The 6,929-nt window shown below is 34.5% G+C and overlaps 1 protein-coding gene across 1 annotated transcript in view; it reads left to right on the top strand.

Moving 5' to 3' along the window:
* Positions 1–6,929, top strand: part of RGS12 (regulator of G-protein signaling 12) — a gene marked incomplete at its 3' end in the record, with an annotated part of 60,771 nt that overhangs the window by 2,790 nt on the left and 51,052 nt on the right. The gene's annotated exons all lie outside the window — the stretch shown is intronic.

Raw genomic sequence — 6,929 nt, 5'->3', positions numbered from 1 at the left:
GGGAAAGACAGGACCTTATACTCCAAATTAGTCCTCAAGAAGCATTATCCTTCCATGAAGAAGTATTGCTTATATGATTGATTCAAATGTTCATCATGCTATCCAAATCTTTTTGAAAAAATGTTTTTTTCACCAGATTAAAAATATCCAACTGCTACTCAAGTGGATGACAGTAGAGGTTCATTAGTTGTTTCATACTGTTATAAACAAAATCTTTGCATTGGTGTGACACTCAGGCATAGACTTTTTGGGGTTTAGAATGCAGAACTGCAGAACGTTTTGGTTTTGGTGTGGAAAGAGAAATTATTTTTTATTGCTTTTCTTGCACTGTGAAGCCAACAGATTTCATGTATGTTCTTTTGTATGCTTTTTGTACTGAAAAAAACCCCCCAAACACTAGTGTATATAATAGTTATACATTAGTGTATTTTTAACATGAAGTGACTACTACAGGCAGCAATGTTTTCCAGACTCACAATAATGTATTAAATTTCAAGTGATCTTAAATACAAGGTGATTCACACTTTTCAAAAACTAAATAGAAATTATCCAAACTGAAACACTTCTTTTGTAAACATTGCCTGTCCAAACGACCTGACAGTCAGTTCTGTCTGCTACCCTGAAGGCTACATGCTTCATGAATCTCTTTGCTGACGGACCAAGGAAAAGACCTCGTTATATGCAGTACTTGGTGAAAATGTATTATGGAAGTTGGTCCCAAGTGCTTTTTGGGAACTGGACCAGCTACATGAGATGCTGTTGAAATTCCTTCAGGGTCTCTGCAACAAGTCTGTGTCTTCAGTGTTGTCCATGATAGTAATATGGATTAGATTTTTTTCCAGAGATTTAAAACTCAAAAGTTTATTTCTGAAATGTTTGAAGTGTTTATTTTATGGGAGTCAAGGATATACTAATGAAAATCTCATAGAAAATTTTCTACTTTTGAGATGAAAGATGTTCTATATGTCGGTAAACAGTAATAATATTTCACCTACTGTATCACTCAGATCAGCATATACCAGAATATATGTTCCAACACTAAATATCTCAATTAATCTTCCCTTTTAAGTCCATTTACTAATAAAATAGGCATTCTGTTCTTTGATTAATAACAAATCTGTTTGCAAGACACATTTAAAATGTTCCTACATTGCTTTAGCATTTAGTCTCCTCATTAAGGCTACAGAACCTCTTTTGCATTTTAATTTTGTTTTTCAGTATTATTGAAGGCTATTGAAACTGATGAGAAAAGCTCATAAAAGTCTTGAAATGATTTGCAAGCATGAGTTGCAAGCACTTAGCATTATTCAGAGTAATTCATAAAGATGAAGTAGTACTATGTTCTCATCTTAAATCTTTAATGAAAATAGTCAGGGGATGTCATTATTGATGAATGTACCTCTGTACTTCTTTAGGTACTGCAAAAATAGAGAAAATCTATGGTTTTGCATATTAGAGCACTAACTCGCTTTCATAAGAGAACGACATTCAGAAATTCAGACTCTCTTTTTGCTTTGTGTGAAGAGAAGCGGTAAGACTCTCTATTCCAGAACATTATTCAGATGAGTTAGATGCTGTGTTCTAGAAAACTGTACATCCTCAGCTTCCTGTGACCTTTTTAAGTGGTAAGAATTGATTTTACACAGCATGCTCAGACACATTCCACTCATGGAATAAAGTATATAAAATGGCCACATGGGATTACATTCATATTTTTATGACCTAGTGGCTGAGTCTAATGCTTCATTTGGCAGAGCAGTCCTTAAATTGCTTTTTAATTAAGGTGGGATTTTTTTGTCTTTTACATTAATACTGAAGGGTAATATATCCTACGAGTGGGAATGTGCAGAAGCCACTAGAGGGAGAAAAGGTTACCAAAGCTGGAGTTTTTTGTGATGGAATCTGCACTTCCATATTACATACTGTTTTCCTTGGAGCTTTCATTACACACTGGGGAAAGGACGTGAGTTTCTGGATGCGATTCTGATGTAGCAGAACTGTTGTGCAGCTAAACAGTGATGATCACGGCATATAATTCAGGAAAATACGCTGTACTGTATGGTGCTGGTGAGGGGTAAGAGGGGCATAAACTCTCCTGATCTTAGAACTGCACTGATAAAACATTTGTGAATTGTACAGAACACAACAGCAGATGTGAGAAAGTGCTAATGAATGTATCAATTTAAAATTGCATTTTCAGAACTGGACCTGGGAAGTGTTTCTTGTGGGTAGGAATAGGTATGGTCTTTCAGACTGCGGGTTACAAGGAAGTAAACGCATTTTCTGAGCTTTATTTTCCCTTTAGTGTTGCAGTCCCTTTAATGATGATGTTTTCAGCTCACAAATTAGAATTGTCATTAATTTTGTAATAACTGGCAAAACCATTTTTAAAATATTAATATTCTTTATGCTGCTACAAAGCATTTTAAAATTCAATATAAGTGTGAATAGTTGAAAAAAATTAAAAAAGCCTAATTTGATTAAATGTTATTGGATAGCATGAGATATTTTATTTTACTTTAAAATATTGTAAAGAATTCATCCCCAAATTACTAAACTCATACTTTCACAATTGCTGGGTTTTTTTGTTTTTTAATCTTTGGCTTTTAAGGTGGTGGTTGTGTGTGGGAAGAGGAGTACTAAATCAGAGAAATTTTAGTTCTATTCCACCTCTTCTGACTAAGATTTATTGGAAGGTATCTCTCACCCTACGCACCTCTGAAATTATTTCCTGTACTGAAATTCATGTTTCCTGTGTTTCTTAAGTTTCATGTGAACAGGTTTTTGTTGTAGCATCTTATGAGACTTTTTTGGGGTCTCCTTGACTTCTGCAGGCTTTAGAATAAAATCAGGGAGGCCTGATAATGTTGCTTAAATTTACTGGAAAGGCAGATCATAGAAGGTAAGGTGGCTTTCAGAATGACTAAGGATGATTTCTGATGGCAAGAAGCTTTTGAATTACTATGAGACTTATACTGGGTAGGGGCGTGTGGGCTCATGAGGTCTATGAGACTAGCAGATGAAGAGTCTGGTTATGGTTTCAGTGGAAATGGAGTAATTCCTGCTTTTTTGTTTGTTACTACTTTTGCACTGTACTACCTTTGCTGTTGCATTGTTATTTCTACCTTCTTCAGCATCCCACTAAGTTCCAGTCACTTACCTACTCCTCCTTTTGCATGATTTTGTGTTACGCAAAAGAAAAGCACCATAAGTAATATGAAAACATCAGGGGATGTTAGGATTGGCAAGGGACTTGAGAAATTGCTGAACAGGGAAGCATTCCTTTCCTTTTAGACTAAATTAATATAATACGTTTGATTTTGTTCAACCCTCATTCTCTGTTTTCAGGCTAGTGCCTGGCCAAAAATATGTCTACCCATTACTGTTTTAAATTAAGTTTTACTGGGAAAATACTCCTTTTTTCACTGGAAAGCTTCATAACAGTCAATTTAGTCCTTGAGTTTTCTCTCCATGAGGACAGAATCCTAGGCATTGACCTCTCACCATTCTTTTTTTTTAAAAGAATGTCTGTTTTAATATTGTGGAGACAAGTATAACATTTAAGATCACAAGAGGTTTTACAGCCCGAGCTTAATAACTAGTATTTGGGTACTAGGTTTATTCCAAGTGAATATGGCAAATCAATTAAAAAATAATCAAAAAGCCTTTTAAAATTTTGGATATTCATTTTTATAAACTCTTTTCTGCTTCACATTTGTTGTAACACTTTTATCTTGACCATGTTATTGCTTGTGCTCATGAAGAGTGTGAATTTGTAAACAGACCCTATTTGTAGATCTTAGGGGAAGAAAAAATAGATAATCTCATTGTCTGAAGCTCACTGGACAATACTATTGTAAATACATTATTTTTTTTTAAACTGAAAAACATATCAACTACTTTGTAACATTCATGACTTAAACTCCTGAAAATATTGTAAAAATGTAGAAGAGAGAAGACAGGTAAGCAATACTGTGGGGTTCACTAATGCATCTTTCTTTGCCAATGTATTTTCTGCGTTACTATTATCGTTATTCTGTTTTAATCAGAAGTTTAACACTAACTACTTCAGAGTTGTGTTTATTTCCAAAACAAGTACTACTGAAAAAGGTATGCTGTTCAAGTTAAAAATGGAATAGTTTTTTTTTGTGAAAATTTGTAATTTGCTTCAAATCCAAGAATTGCAGTTTTTAATGTTGGTAACTGGATGGTGAACTAAGTGAAAGGCAGATATTTTAGATGCAAAGACAATGTTGGCAAAGCTGTGTGGTTCCCATATTTGTTTTTTGTTTTATAATTACATGTTTTTTTCCCTTTCCTCTACAATTCTGTTTGCTCACTAGCTTAAATTGTTCCACCCCAGCCATTTATAAAGCAGAATTAATGGCAGCTGGATTGCTATTCTTATGCAGTACAATTTAATGTTAACCCTTGGAATTATAGGCTTTGATTTGATTTGAGATGTATGTATATACCTTAAAGAGAACTCAGATGAAATCCCAAACCTTAAGCTAGATCTGAGAATATGCTAATGTGAGTTAATCTGCAAAGAGGCATTTGTATGAAATACACAAATATTTCTGATACATTTTGCTATGAGAAAATGAAAAGCAATTAAATGTTTCATGCAGTCTTTTCATATGTATTGTAATCTTCTAAAACAATGATTTAAAAAAATGGTCAGTTCTAGGATCTTTAAAAATGTGTAAAAAGACAAAACAATGCTGGGTGCTTTTCTCTGAAAAAGAAATTAAATAAAATCTGGACAGTAAATATCTGTAGAGCAATGTTGACTTTGTGGATTTTTCTCATTTCAAATTTATGTGCTAGACATTTAGAATTTTTCATTATACCTGAATTTAAATGTTTTCTAGATCAAATGTAGGTTTGGACTCCAATTAATACCATGACAATTAAGGGGAGCTGCAGGCACCGAAGTATTTCTGAGCTAGTTTTGAGTTGCAAAGTCACAGGAGTAGGTAGCATTTTGAGAAACAAAGAGAAACAATGAAGAAAATAATGTGGAGAAAAATAATTAGCAGAGAATGAATTGAAATAATGAAAAATGGCTTTGTTTTTTTAAAGGTAGAAGCTTTGAGTTAAGAGACTATAAAATTATTGTCTGAGCTTTCAGTTGTATGAAGACAGACCCCAATTCCTTGCAATTGAGAAGATTTAGAGAAGAAAAGGAGCTGTAAAATACCAGTTCTTCATGGAGAAGAAAAAGATCAATATGGAATAAAGGTCTTTAATTAATAAAAATAAATATGGAATTGCTAAAACTTACCTGAACCATCTAAACAGGAACATGGAAAAATGAAGCCTCCAGAAAAAGACTTGAAAATTAATCCCATCAACACGTGATGCTGGCTGACAGGATGAGGGTAAAAGGAGATCATGGCCTACAGTCTTACCTGCTCTGCATTGCTGTACTGGGGCGGTCGTTCTGCTAACGGGACCCATAATCAGGAGAACGGGCACTTAGGGATGGTAGTGGACAACAGAGGAAGATGAAGCCAAATGGTCTGGAGGAGGATTTGAGATGAATATCGGTGACGGAATAATAGTTGTATCAATTACTTTGTTCTATGATCCTCCAAGACTTTCAGTATTTTTTTGAGATTTTGTGCACTGACTATATTGGCATTACTGTGGCATCCTTGTTTCCCATCCCTTTTCAGAAGGGTCTAAATTAGGAACTTTCTTTCTGAAGTCTTAAACCTGCATTTTTGTAAAGATGAACTGCTACTCCAGGCTGACCCTTCTGCTGCTTAACATCCAAAAGTAAATTTGGCATGTTTTGAATATCCACGGAAGTTTCAAATTCTATAATCTGTGTATCTGGGTTTTGAACTATTATGCACTTTACCATACAAAGTCATAGAGTCAAACCTAAAAACAGTGAGAGTTTTTAAAAGATTCAATATCTGGAAATAGGAGCACAACAAATTAAAATTTGATGATTTTATAGTTAGTATGATAAGCTCTGTGACACATAGAATGTAGCAAATTCCGTATTACTTGAGCTTCTTAAATTATGGCCTTTTAAATGGTGCTGTTCTTTTTTTTTGGTGTGGGTGATAAAATCTGTGAATATAAGCACCCTACTTTTCTTATGTGCTTTTTAGAGGCAGTTAATCAGGAATCAGTATTCAAATTGACACTTGTTGTACAGACACTCATAGACAGAGTTTTGTTAAAATAATGTAATTTATTGGATTTTTTAGTATAGGGAGATGCTTACCTGGGGAATTGACTCTCTGGAGCAGGATGGCCAGTTGTTACCTGGGGAGTGGTGGTGGTTTCTGTTGCAAGTGTGGATTGTATAAGACTCCTCAAACTGTTCTGGTGAATTTTTCTAATCCAACTGGCAAGCAGTCTTATGTGACCCATTCTAGCATGTGCGTGGTCCTTTTGTATTATCTTAAATGGTCGGGACAGAGGATAGTATACTTGTTCCACCTGAACAGGAGGAGGAAACAATTTCTATCAAAATTACTACATACCAGTAATTATATTTTTTTTGTTTTAGAGCTCTTATAACTTTGTTCATGACATTCAATTACTTTCTTATGCTGTTTCCCTCAAATGTTTAAAAAAATTTTCACTCACGTGCCTGTGAATCTTGTGAGATTAGCTTTCATTGTGAAACAGTTTTGAAAGCATCCTTCTGTAAATGTAGATGATTAGGCTTTTTATTTTTTATGAACTTTTTAGATTAGCTCCCCTTATATTGTACCTTTCCATCTTCCTGCTCTTCCACATAGCAGCCAAAATCTCTGTCCCCTAAGATTCAGCCCCTTTAGTTTCCCCTCAAGGTCACAAACTGTAATGTGTTTTCCATGAAAAGATTAAATTTTCTAGATATTGTAAAGCTGGCCTAAGCCTCACAGTTTTTCTTTCTCCTTTTTATCCCTTTCTGGATTCCT

This window comes from Cariama cristata, unplaced genomic scaffold, assembly GCF_000690535.1.
Source record: "Cariama cristata isolate BGI_N322 unplaced genomic scaffold, ASM69053v1 scaffold197, whole genome shotgun sequence".
NCBI lineage: Eukaryota > Metazoa > Chordata > Aves > Cariamiformes > Cariamidae > Cariama > Cariama cristata.
Note: the sequence above shows the minus strand (reverse complement) of the source record. Positions and strands in the feature narration are given on the sequence as shown.